Source organism: Petromyzon marinus, chromosome 6 (assembly GCF_048934315.1).
Source record: "Petromyzon marinus isolate PM22_M1 ecotype Great Lakes invasive population chromosome 6, UKy_Petmar_22M1.pri1.0, whole genome shotgun sequence".
Classification (NCBI taxonomy): domain Eukaryota; kingdom Metazoa; phylum Chordata; class Hyperoartia; order Petromyzontiformes; family Petromyzontidae; genus Petromyzon; species Petromyzon marinus.
The window spans coordinates 11,239,144-11,253,505 of NC_133672.1; the positions used below are offsets into that span (position 1 = coordinate 11,239,144).

The 14,362-nt window shown below is 42.0% G+C and overlaps 2 protein-coding genes across 3 annotated transcripts in view; both read left to right on the forward strand.

The window, feature by feature from the left end:
- The window catches only part of PLCB1 (phospholipase C beta 1), a 196,206-nt gene that overhangs the window by 49,942 nt on the left and 131,902 nt on the right, over positions 1 to 14,362 (forward strand). The window lies entirely within an intron of this gene.
- The window catches only part of LOC116939519 (uncharacterized), a 43,857-nt gene continuing 29,495 nt past the window's right edge, over positions 1 to 14,362 (forward strand). Inside the window, exon 1 of the mRNA XM_076065046.1 lies at positions 1 to 14,362. This exon is cut by the window's right edge and continues 13,644 nt beyond it. The gene's annotated coding sequence lies outside the window, so the exon portion shown is untranslated.

The following is a 14,362-nucleotide window of genomic DNA, read 5'->3' on the forward strand; positions in this document are numbered from 1 at the left end:
AAAATGCAATCTCCTTGTCAGTAGCAACTGCTGGTACTACACACCAGATAACATTTATCATACTTAGTGACAAAAGTTAAAATATATTATTTTACTGTGCTACAGAGTTCAAGACTCATGCTCAGAAGTTTGAGTTCAAATCCCAGTCAGGGAATGAGTGCAAATCATCCCTTTGGGAATGAATAAATTTAGCACCACTTTATTGAAAGCCATCTGTGGTTTTCCTTTGAGAGCACGTGCTCGTATATAATTTCCGCTCCTGGCTCGGGGCTGTCGGTGGAGATAAGCGCCACACATTAGGGATACCCTGACTTTTCTCTTTGCTTTGAGTGAAGTGAGAAACACTATCACCAAACAGCGTCGTCACATACTTGGAAAGAGTGATGGATGCCATTCAGGACGGCACAGAAATATCTGTGCAAGGAGAAAGAATGAATGACTTGAGATTTGCGGACGACATAGATCTGATGGAAGAAAGTTGCTTCGTACTGCAGGAAAGTGTCCATACGCTGAATAAGTCAGGAAAGGATGCAGGACTGAGCATTAACGTGGAAAAGACAAATGCGATGGTGTCCGGAAGGGAGGACATTGAAGTAATAATGGAAAACAGCAAGGTTGTGAATGTGAAGGAATTTGTATACTTGGGAAGTCTACTGACATGGGACAACGACTATAAGAAAGACATCAGAGTGAGGATTGCAAAATGCAAAATGAGTAATGGCGGATTCAATAACATCTGGAGAAGCAAGAAAATCAGCTACAAGACCAAACTGAACATCTTAAGAACATGCGTGTTCAGCACAGCTTTGTATGCCTGCGATACTGACATTTAAAAAGACTAACAGAGAGACGATATTGGTACTCAAAATGTATTGCTGGAGAAGGACCCAAATATTGACCAACGTGAAAGTAAGAAAAAGGTTGCACACAGAAGAAGACCGGATGATGCAGGCAGTGATGAGAATGTAATTGGCACTATGTGGACACATATGTAGGATGGACAACAACAGAAAATTTAAAGTATGTTGTTTGGAAAAATGAAAGGAACTGGAAATAGAGGAAGACCTAACAGAAAATGGCTTGACATAAGAGGCTGGTGCCAGAAAGATGTGGCACTCCTTGAGCATATTAGCACAAGGCAGGGGAAAATGTAAACAAATGTGGAAATGTGCAATGGACACCTACGGGGCTATCTGCCCATGGGTCGTCATGATGATGATAAAAGTGAGAAGCCATTAAAAGCATGCACTGTATTAGGTGAAGTGACAGCCCTCCTAGAAATGCTCACTCACTCCACTACTGGTGGAAACACCTCCACTAAAGGAGTGACCGCTAGAGAAGAGGTGGTAGGTAGTACCCACACCACATGTTACCCTACCACACACTACCTGCCAATCGACTACCTGTGGCATATCATTTGTACTGCTGGGTGAAGAGAGGTGGTGGGATTGAACCGGCGACCTGTATATTGCAAGCGCAGTGTGCCAAAGATTACAACATTGCAGCATCTTATTTGAGATAATGGAGCACGGAGCTTTGTGGCGAGGCAACATGAGGCATATGTGTGCAGGCTTGATCAACTGTGTTTCCGAAATGAAACATTGTGGAATAGAGCAATTCTAGCTTGTCTTCATTCTCTGATAAAGTATTTTTTTAAGTCCATTTGAAAACTCAAATATGTGATCAAGCCTCATCTCATGTGATTTCCTACATGCACTGTGGATTATTATTCTATTCTATAGAATAGAACTTTATTACATTTTCTGGTAAGGTAAATTTCCTAGAATAAAATTGCAAATAATGGCAATTTGCATGGATAGAAATATCAAGGTTGGGGTGGCCTTTATATTTAATTTAATTCACAACGTAAATGGCTGGCAGAGCACTGAAAGCAAATTGTATATTCCAAAATGCTTTACAATGGTATGTACGTTGAAAGAAAAATTCAGATTGAGTTAGTGTTTATTGGTGCCTGTGGGTGAGCGAGGATCGTGACTAGCACAGCGTGGGGGAGGTGGATGCCTCATCTGTTTTTTATTGTATTTGACGTCACTAAGGAGTCACGGGGGTTCAGTCGGGTGACACAGTCCTAGTGAAAACTGACGGTGCAAATAATGGTATGGCGAGATAAAATGCACACGCGTGTGCTTTCCACTCTGACTGTGGACAGCCAGCAGCAAAAAGTAGATTCTATTTTAACCAAGCCACTTCCTTACCTCTGGTCCAATTGCGCTGAAAGTCAACCTGTTTTGCCTCATTCTACCCCTCTCTATATCTAAAGCCAAAATCTCATCCCATTTTTTTGTATCTAACCGTAGCATTGTTATTAAAGATAATGGAGCAGCTCACAGCCTTTCACCAATCTATTTCTGGATGAAGCATTCCACATACCATGTCAGAGTTATGGGGCATATTTAACTATACTTCACCACACTGGGTCTGTGCTGAAGCATATTTGAGGCGGAGGTGGGGGCAGAACTGGTTCAGATATCACTTTCCACTTTCTGATAGGAAATTCCTGTATCGTATGCGGTACCTTCGAATCCACCCTGAATGATTACTTATGTGAGTGATTCCCATGTTAAAACATTTATACATCTGTGTGTACAGTATGCATAATTTATCTGTCCGTATGCTACAGCAGAGGTGTGGAGAATTTCAACAGGCCCTGCATCTCTCTGATTTATTGACCCGGTCAAGGCCTATGATAACATCAATAGGCCAGGGCTCTGGATTATTATTTGTGCTTTTGGAGTCCCAGGACGTCTGCTCACAATCAGTAAATACCTTCAAGATGGTGGGCAGGCCTTGGTAAAGTTGCATGGCCAGGTGTCGCAACCATTTTCTGTTCACCTTCGGGTGCGACAGGGATGTCCTCTCACCCCAGCATTATATAACATTGTCTTTGATCATGTAGTTTGAAAAGGTGTAGATACAATTGAAGGTGGATCGATGCCTGAGTGCGGTCAAGGGATGGCTCCCTATTGGTCAACCATATTATGTATGCGGATGATCTGGTGATTGCTGTCCACTCTGAGAAAGAGTTGGAGATGCTACTGCTGAATCTGGAGCATGCTACTAATATTTGGGGCCTTATCATCAGCCCCACAAAAACAAAGCACCGACCTGGGTATTTTATGTCATAAAACGCTCCCCTCCCTCAACTCCCCATGAGGGGAGTTGAGGGAGGGGAGTTGAGGGAGGGGAGCTTATGACTAGCTCCGGTTTGGCAGCCGGGGTCTCATTCTGAATCAGTGGAGCCACATTATCTTTTCATCAGCTGCGTAACACTGTTTGGAAGCTGCTTTGCTTGTCGCTCCATGCAGTTATGCCCTTCCTTGCTTGCACAATGTGGAGTCCTCTCAAGGATAATCTGCACTGTTTTAAAACATTCAGGCTAGCCTGCCTACGACCCATCCTGGCTTTAACCAGACTGAATTGTGTGAGGAGTTCACATATCCTTGAAAGATCTGGACACAGTCCCATGAGTGAGCTCCTCTAGCAAGTGAAGTTGTATTGGCTGGCTCATGTACCACAAATGCCCAGCCATCACATGACCAAGCAACTTCTGCTCAGCCAGATAGATTGGGCTAAAAGGACGCGCCATGGCTTAGAGAAGAGATGGAATGATGCGGTACAGAAGGATGTGATGCCGAGTGGACTAGCCGATGACTGGTACCAGCAGTGTCAAGATCAGCCTCTGTGGATGAGGTTCGTGAAGGATTCTGCTGAGGAGTTGGAGCCAGTTGCCCTCCAGCAACAACGGAGGGCAGAGAAGTGATGCTCGCAACAATGTGCGGGGCACTGGGTAAATAAAACGCAGACAGTTGGCAAAGTGGGGGGCACAGTTGGTGCATCTGCCAGTGATCTCAGTCAACCCATGGTCTGTTCCATGACCTCCTGCCAGCAGGCCTTTGTGGTCTCAAAGTGCACCTAGCATGCCGCAGGTGCCATGATCATGTCACCACCACGTAGTGGTGAACCGCGGTTGTTGTAATGCATAATTGTGTGAATGAGCATCTCATATTTCGGTCCTCCTGGTGGTTTCAGCGGTAGTTACATATGCTGGTCCAAGTGTGCCTGGTAGTAGTTTTGGTATGCAGATTGGCAAGTCCTATTGGTCTTCATCCTGATAGAAAATAATATTTGTTTCTAAAAAAGGAAATCGCATTTCTAATCCAAGAATCATAAAAATTTGCCTAGCTATGCTGACCATTGATATTAGCTATGGCTGGGAAATCGAACTCAGGTGGCCAGATTCATGGTGTGGTGTGCTCACCACCACACCTTTGCTCCACTCCTTTGATAACGTATACATACACATTGTTAGTAGTATTACTTATCCTACCAACCACACACATGCATTTAGAGGAATATGTTTACTTTGGAATCATGTCAGCTCAAATGCATGTATGCTTGTACTATAATATTCACCTATGCAATCATTATTGTTGGGAGTTTACTCGAATATTATCGTGCCCTGAAAATGAGTCTGTACAAAAGATATAAAAGACAATGCAACTATGCGTTCAAGTCCCATGATGAGCCAAGGAATTGATTGATATGACACCTGTTAAGCTGCTATGCTCTGTGTTGGTCTAAAGTGGCATATATTGGAGGTATGTGGGGATTCAACATCAAATGTCGTTTATTGAAAAAGAGACGTCTGCCTCACGGTCACAGCAGAACACAGATGAGAACACAGACTGCGTTTGCAGCACCATCTTCTACGGGAAATAGATTTTCTTTCATCATCTGCCACATCAATTCGTGTGCCTCCACCGATATTAAATTCTTTCGCTGGCTCTAACCGCAAGGACTATGTTGTTCATAGAGTTCCCCCCTTCTGCCCCCCGCTTATTGGAATACACACAAGTATCCTTATGAATTCTGCAATAAAAACACATTTTAGAGGGCCCGTTTTTTCGTTATTTTTGCAAAAATTGGACATTATTTAAGCCAGTTTCATATTTCATACACCTTGGTTGCTTCTATTCAACAGTAAACTCTAACCACAGGTCTCCTTAATGCGTGTGCACCTCCAACTGTAGTAAAATATTGTTTCTCATAAACCATTGGCCCAAGGGAAGTTTTCTTTGAGGTCAGAGAGCTGTTGTCCTTAAATGCTACAAGCTGTTTTGCATTGCAAGAGGCTTCAGCACTGCAATGCCAGGGAGCTTAACAAGGAACGTGCCTATTGGAGAATGTAAGGCTCTGCAGTTGAGGGCATTCAAAAGGGTTCACTGAACCAGAACGAATTTCCATTTGGTCACATCCCGATTGGTGTTGTCCTATATATGGAATGTTGCACTCTGATTCTCTCGAGAGAGATCTAATTACAGATCACACTTTTCAGGGGACGTTGTTCAATGGGAGATTTTTTGACATGTACAGAGACAAGTGTCCAGTATGTCAGATGAGAACATTTGAAACTGTGACTCACTTCAAATGCCCTGGAAATACGTACTTTGTTAACGTTGTGCAATACCACGAGATCATGATAATGTTTCAGCACGGTTATACCCAATGTTAATTTGTATTCCGCAAACACTTGCACTACTGTGCGCCAAATTACAGCGGAAATATATTTCAAACGTTTGGTAGATAAGATCGCTATAACGGCGGAATGTGCTTTATAAAATCACCGTAATAATTTCCATTTCACATTATCATGCAGATATATAAATGACTCAAACTGGCACATTGCCCAAAGCAACACTTTCCCTATATCCCGTAACTTTACAGTTATCCAGTGGAAATTACGTTTTTCAACAGGAAGATACATTCCCATATTGTGACTAAAATGCCCTTGCTGACGCAAGTGAACATCTGACTTAAATTTGTCTTTTCCACTGTCCAAATTGCGTGCTTGCTTTATCCATACTCTGTAAGGATAAACAAAAATGTAAAACATTTGTAAAACTATAAGTCATTTCAGGATTTTAGCAAGAAAGTTTGAAGAATGAATCCCCGTGATTTGATGATTTAGTGAGTAAGTTGAGAGCATAGAATAATTAATGAGCAATCATTGTGATGACTGACCCCATAATCCTGTAACGTTATGATCCCCAGATTATTATTTCTGCAGCGTTCACTCTCAGTATCCATGACGTCGCAGGGAACTTTTTTATCCTTGAAGGTGCATTTCTGTGTACATCCTCTCTTTGTACTCCAAACACTTTCCTTACTCTAACATTATTGGATGCATTGCAGCAGAGGTCTATTCCAGCATGCATTTATCTATATTGCTATTCTATATGCACTGTATAATAACAATAACTGACAGCCCTTGGTCAATCCACTGCAGGATTAAGACCTCCCTATGCCATTTGGTCAGAAGGGTTGTTCGATCCTACGAACCCATGCTGGTCAGTGTGAGTTGATATCACTTGTCACTGGTGTTTTCCATGGCCAGACATCAAACTCAGCTCATCAGGTTCATAATGCAGTGCGATAATCACTACACTACCGCTCCACTGCATATACTGCATGTAAATAGATATTCATATCATTTGCTTTTTCTAGAATTTGACTAATATTATACCTATGGTTATTAGTAGAAAAACTGCATTCTAAATTCCAGTTTGCTCAAGTGATTTTTTTGGCCACTAAACTTTCCAATAGTCGGTTCTTAGTAAATGTTGATCTAAAAAGGGAAAAAAATACCAATCTGCGACCAAAGAGGAAAAAAAATAATTATCGCACATTGCCTACAATTACCCGAATAAGGAACATGGACAGGAACTTAAAAATAGTTTTAAAAAAACATGGAGAAAAAGAGGAACACATGGATCTGAAAATAAATGCAAATTAGAGAAATAAAATTAACTGTTAAGGTAAATAAGTTGACTTGGGCAGGATACATCAACAAAATTATGATGGCTAATAAACACGAATCGTGATGGAATGGCAGCCAAAAGGGAACGTGCCTTAGAGGACAACCACCATGGAGATGGGTCCATAAGATCAATGGTAAAGACGTGAGGAGGCCTTTGTCCAGAAGTGGATTGATAGTGACTGTTGATAATGATTATTGTATTTAAATAATACACTTTTTTATCATTCCCATATATTGACATTTTTGTGTTTGAGATCAATAAACAGGACGTATACAATATATCATAAATTGCATAACAGCCTGAGGAAAACAGAGAATGTTCAATTCATTTGTACTTGGGATGCTTTCTTTCTGATATTTTATTTATTTTTACAATGTGCAATGCCAGCTGGAATGAATAATGTGGCATTTTTTTTGCAAGCGTGGAGATTAGACAGCCAGAATGGGTTTAATTAAGGCTTGTCAAAAGGGTAGGCATATTCACCTACCTTAAATGTCAGGGGTTAACAGAAATTCCATGGGTTTCTCTCACAGCGAAAGCAAAAAAAATCCTATTATTATTATGACCGTATGAAACTGAACACATTCACCAGCACTAAAACATGCATGTGAGGGCACAAGCTCGCTTATTCAGCCTTTAATAGACCAGACCACCTTGGTCAATGATCAACAGTTCAACGCATTCCGTGATTAATGTTCCATGGATTGCAATTTAAAAGGCACTTTACATCCAAACCATCTACAGTCAGTTTTGCGTTTATATATTAATGTTTTTTTGCATTGTTTTGATTTGCCAGATATACATTTCACAGGACCTAATTGAAAATGAGGCTTGTTGTCTTTACGGGCTCTTGCGTGGTTATATATATATATTTTTAAATGTGATAGACCATGAGACTCTCTGGATGCAACCATTATGAAGGAGCTTTAGTAGTTATTTTTAAATGTTGAGGTGATAGAAAGATATTACATTGCAGCTGAAAAAATATATATTCCAGAGTAGATTTGTTTTTATAATTAGGTGGCCTATATAGCTGCTATATCCAACACCTTTTTCTCTCCTATTCTGCATGAGCAGTTAATTGATGAGTCTGGCATTACGGAGACAAGCTTAGCACTTGGCAAAGTGCCTTAAATTATAACGATTGTATTCTTAAAATGCAAAAATCACTCGCCACACTTTCTGAGCAGTCTTGTTGCAGACTAGAATCACAGGTGGAACATTTAATCTCTGCACTAATCAATATGTCAATAATGTATGTAAGCCGTTGATAGATATTTTGCCATCTGAATAACTCTCCCTAACTTTTATTTAAGTTGCATGTTGGGTCACTAAAAGCAGTATCAAGGAGACTGCTAACCCTTACACATAGAACAATGCTAGTTTTGTATTTCTCAGAAATTGTTCAGGAAGTCAGCCAGTTTATAATGTTACTAATATACTACGACCCAGATAAGGTTTGATTGCAGTTTTATCGGCTTGATGTCCTTATTTGCTCAGTGCCTTGGCACATGAGGGCATGCGTACTGCCGCAGCGTGTCAAGGTGCTGCCGGGCTAATCACTTTGCTCACTCCACTGCTGGAGCAAGGGCCTCCACTTGAGGGAGCTCTAGAGGGTATGTTCGCCTCCTCTTTCACGCTGACACAGTGGCCACCTCTCTCATGCTGGCCTTACATTTTGGAAGATGTGCGAGTGCCCACACTCAATGCCAACACATACAACCTACCAATCAACTAACTGTGGGTGGAAGAGGTAAGGATGGGGTGGGGAGTTTAATAACATTTCTCCAATGTGTCAACTTCTGTGCAGAGGAGAACAGGCGACCTGTTGAATGTAAGTCAATTGTGCTAACCATTACTCCACGGTAGCATGTACAGTATGCACACAATACATTACATTAAATGCATAGAATTAATACATGTATTTAATGTTAGTGAAGATATTTTCAGAGGACATCAAATTTGCTTTGGCTGGAAACTATGAGAGTAGAAGACCTGTCAGTTCTGTCGTTATAACATGGCATTAGACTTGTCTTGGGGTGTTTGGCAGATACCAAAAGCCATTTGGCTGAAATGGCTTTTTTCCATTACAAACGTCATACCGTGTCAGATTCCGTTGACAGACTTGAACAGCATTTTTTTACAAAGCATTATAAGAACAGCACTTTACAAGATGACATTTTTACTTGAAATGGCAGGAAGCTATGAGTGTTGGTTTATGTAAGTTGCACCTTTCAAAGAGCAACTGAAGGGCGACTGGACCCATTCCGTAGAGCCCTTAGGCCAGATATTTGTAATCACATGAATAATACCACAACACTACAGTATGCATCAGGCTACTATTAAAAAATATCTATGCCTCAATTTTCCTGGCTGGCTGCTGGCTGGGCACATCTCCACCCCAACAAATCCGTTGTTCGTGACTGCAGGACATTGCCACTGAAACTAGCTGGATAACTGGCTAAACCGGATTTTCCCCATGTAACAAAACTTACGATTGAATTGAAATGGTGGAAGAAGTTTGGAAGACTTTTAATAATGGATGGCAACACCAAAGAGGTGGGAGTAACGAATACAGACAACTGACCACGGTTCATTTGAAATTGCTCTAACTTTTCAGTTTGCGCTATGTAATTATTTAAGTCCTAGATAATATATATGTAATGGGTTCAATCGAGGCGCACCCTTGCACTTGGAGGCAACACGTTTTATTAATTAACATTTAGTTCACTATTGACACAGACGGGATGACGACATAGGGTGGTGAACCACCGTTCCTATACTAACTATTTACACTGTGGATGGGACTACTAAATCGGACCAGGACAGCCAACACGCTGCCTGGTCCGCGTGCGCGAAGACCGGAGACTACGATGAGGAAGATTTCTTCCCAGCCAGGATCAACTCCGATCCCTTCCCACCCCCCACTCCCGGGCTCGGCTTTTATCCCTGCGGCGTGACCAGGTCCCGCCCTTGGCCACGCCCCTTTTTCAGATCCTTTGTGACGGTTCAGGACCCAATTCACGTGTACCTCTCACCCTCTCCCTGGCCCTCGTGTTACCACCTCATCCGGTCACGTGCCCCCTCGTGTTTGCTCAGCCTCTTCCCTGGTATGCTCACCCAGGTGCCAGGGAGAGGCTCCGCACATCCAGTACCACTCACACGGTACTGTCGCTACACTATAGTGCCATCATCAATGACACTACAAATATATGTAAAAAAAAACCCTAGCGTACATATTATCATGGCATTTTATTACGTAAGAAATATTACTTTGGGTTTTTATTTTTTAATATGACGTTGCATCACGTGAAAGTTTACTTTTATTTCTTGTCGAACTTTGCAGCTCTAGTCCCATCGGAATACTTGGCAACCGTTCCAAAATCTCACGTTCATTCTGAATTAGCAAGCGAAAAGTGTGCCTGCTCTGGTGGGAGTTCTTTGGCTTGAACACAGATGCTCCTTTGTTGCCCTGTAAACACAGTGGCCAGTGTCCTCAGATTCCTCGTTCCTTTGTTTAAGGGTATTTTGGACCAAATCCACACTCCAAGAAGGGAGCTTTCCCTTTATCTGGGTCTGTACTACCAACTCTGCCTCTCTAAAGCAAAGTCAAAAATAAAGATTTGTAAAGCAGAACCCTTTTATGGCCAGGAATGCCTTTGCTAAAAGATCTGGCTTGCTGAGAAGCTGAATGTGGTCTCTCAACATTAATGATTATTGCTCAAAGGAAACTATTCGTCCTCTTTGAGTTACATCTGAGCTTAATGTTTGTCATCTCTTTGCTTTGCTCTTAAAAACGCGTAAATATTCACCTCGAAAAAAACCCGTCTCGAAGTGCATGCATTGAAGCACTGTGTGGGCTACGTTTGGCTAAGTTTGGCTCGTGGCATTGTTTGACGTGAAGTAGTACAAATGAGGTGCTGTAAAGTGGCAAGACAGGTGTGACTGGTAAATGCAAAACGTCCCCCAACAAGAGACTTCCAAAATAAATAATTATAAACTTCTGTAAACACGTACAGAAAACTAAAAGGAATGTATTTACAATAAATCTATCACTGTAAACACACACACAATCGACTAAACAAGCATGTATACATCACTTCTCTGTTGTTGTTTTTTTTGTCGTATTAATGAACATGTCGAGCCATTTGTGAATCTATGGCTGGACGATAGCCTCCCCATGCTACTGGGGCAGTAAGGGGTCATTTAATCATACTTCGCCACGCTGGTCAGCAGGGATTGTAATCCTTTCCTAAAGTAATGATAAGAAATGTCCTGACAATTAAATGTACGTACGTAAAACAAAAACAATGTCTGTTTATGGTCATGGAGAAATAGACACATACATGGAAAGTGAGTGGAACATAAGCTTTACTGCAGAATGACAGCACAAATTGTTATCTGTCCATATGAACATCTATTTTTTTTTGCTTCAAATCAGACTTAAAATAGTCCACGTGTTTTATCGGGCAGAGAATGTTCATGTGTATGCGTATTGTTGTGTACTACGTTGTGTTACTTTTGTTTTAATCCATCATGAACATGTGGTCTCAATAACTGGTTTCTCAATATCAAGACGACTGAAGTTTACACATGTTTAAATTGCCATACAGTACTTTGTTTTTGTTTTCCCAACAACCCCTCATGTAAAATCACTACCAGGCCATGACTGTTATGTTATGCAGGCTATCACTACTGTGTGCGTGTTTAATTCTAAACATGAAATAGAAACCATGGCAACATTATGAATGGCTTTGAAGGAACCAATGTGAACTTTCCCTTGTGTCAGTGCAACATAATGCAAAATTCTCCAACGTGATGCGAACACGAAGTTCTGTATTTCTGAAGAAAGTTACATTTCACGATGTAGATTCACATATATGATGGGTAGAGCAAGTGGCTCGCAATTTGAACGTTGTGAGTTCAAATCATAGTTGGGGTTTGACTCTGAGCCCACCATCCTTCTGCAGTGTACCGTTTTGTGGTGGGAACGATAACAGTAGTTGTACTAGGGGTAGATTCGCCCCCACCATAGTAATGTGGAATTTCCACCTCTGGTTTAGGACTGTAAGTAGACACGAGCACGGTCTTAATGTTCATTTGAACAATACATCATTTGGCCACTATAGTGCAGGATAGAGCAGTGACGGTTAATGGAAGTTCTCACACATCATGTCATCAGCTGCTCACATGAGACCACCTTGTCAGACGTGATTGTGAATCACTGCTACGTTCTTTCTCTTGGTACTTGGCACTCGAAAAGTATCTACTTTAAAAAAATCCGATAAATTGAATACAACTGTGATAGTTTATCTGCCTTTCAACTAGATGCCACTTAAGAAGGGGACATATACTTTACCGGGGTTCTTACATGATGATATAAAATATTGATGACACTGATTTATGAACTCGTCAAATATTAAAATGTTATTTCCTATGTGCAAAAGCAACGTACTTAGGAGTGCAATTTCATATCCTTGTTAACGTATCAAGTGAAATATTATTATTTTCGCTGTCATATTTCGTTTTTTTGTTTCATATACTTAGAAAAAAATATACAGTAGTCAATTAGAGCCTAGTGTTCATATTGTACTGGTTGACGAGATGTTACGTATTCCAGTAGAGATGACATTGGAACATGAAGCTAAAAATTACAATGTTATTAAACCTGAGGCTCCCCAAAGGTCCCAACTTCTGAAGCTAAGAACCTCAATTGAACTGCACATAGTCTGACTGTTGCACTGTAGACTGATGTTCAAGTGCCTTCAAACAAATGTGCGTTTGGTGAAATATATTTGCTTAGACAACAGTGCCGGGAGAGCAGAGCAACCTTAATAACAATCATATGAACTCCAGGGGGCAAGTTGCTTTCCATGCCAAACTTAAATCAACACAAAAAAATATATGTCTGCCTTATTGCATTATTTTGCCATTTCATCTTAATGACATTAACATTCATGGTAATAAACAAATTGAGCAGGTATTTACTTACAAACATTCGGTAGGGTGGCTCAGCGGTAAAGGGCGGTGTGTACGATCAATCAGGAAGTTGATCGTTCAAACCTCATCGGGGACTCGTCTCAGTCCTTCATCTCTCCAGGGTCAATAAAATGAGTACCACTTTGGGCATGAGTCAACAGTGGGTCAGACTGACTCCCACCATAGGCTTGTGGAGTTTCCATAATTGAATCAGCGCTATAATAAACAGGAGACGAGCATCAGGCGACACTGAATTGATCGGTAAACCACTTTGACTAATTTATGTTTAAAGTATTTTTTGTAGATTCTTCACATTTAATTAGAGTTCAAGTCCACAATAAAGGTTTTTGGGTAAGATCGCATAAGTATAAATGTGTCGAAACCCTCCACCACCTGACACGGCCAATCAGTAAGAGATTTGTCACGTAAAGAAAGTGACAAATAGTTACTACTTCAGCCCACCAGCATATTGAAGAGTGAATCCACAACATTTACAATTTGAGCACGACATTTCGCTGGCAATTGCATCCAGCATCATTGGGCGATTTGCCAGAATAGTGAAGCCATCCACCTGCTTCCGGTTTTAAATAGAGCAGGACGATGTCATAATTGAACCCAATGAGGTGCAGAGATGAGAGGCGGAGGAGGGGGTATTGTAATTATATATTAGATTAGTAATCAGTTAATTCGTATTGATTCCTATAAGGAATTGTAATATGTGTAGTGACATACAAGGCGTCACTATAGGGCAGCGACAGTACCAAGTGATGAATGGTACTATAGGGGTGGTGCCTCTATCTAACACCAGGGTGTGGATGCAATGGAAGGGCTCTCTCGGGGGCATAGCCCTGGCAACGGTGAGAGAGAGGGCTGGGCGAGGACATGGCACTCTAGGTGAACCCGGGAGGGCACGTGACCGAACGAGGTGGAAGGGGCTCCCCCCCCAAGGGGGGTGAGAGGGGCGCGTGATGGGGAACCAGAACCCTCGAGAAGAATCTAGAATGTGGCTTGGCTAGGGGCGGAGCCCGGTCACGCCGCGGCAGATAAAAGCCTGTTGCGGAGAAGCAGGAGGGGTTGTCATTGTTGCTGTCCCAAGGCATGGAATCCACCAGCCAAGTCCTCGGTCTTTGATCTTCAGGCATTGGACAAGCCATCGAGAGCCGGGCAGCGTGTTAGCTGACCCGGCCAGTTATATAGTATTCCCGTGTGTGGTTATGTAGCTAATTGTGGTGGTCACCACCCTTAGTCGTTGTCCCGTTAAGTATAGACTTACCTGTTGAGTTAGTGAATGAACGTGTTGGCTCCAGGTTTGAGCGTGTGCCTCATTGAACCCACTACATCTGGCGTCAGAAGTGGTTAACCTAACTGGTAGTCCTAGACTAGGTGAAATGTTTACTCGAAGACGACAACCAACGAAGATATCGTCGGACGAAGAGGACCAGAAGGGGATTGTTCCCCAGACAGCCCACAGGGGTCACAGCCCCGGAGAGAGGGAGCGGGGCGGCACTGTCAGGGAGAGACCGCAGGGCGCGCAGCGCCCCCCT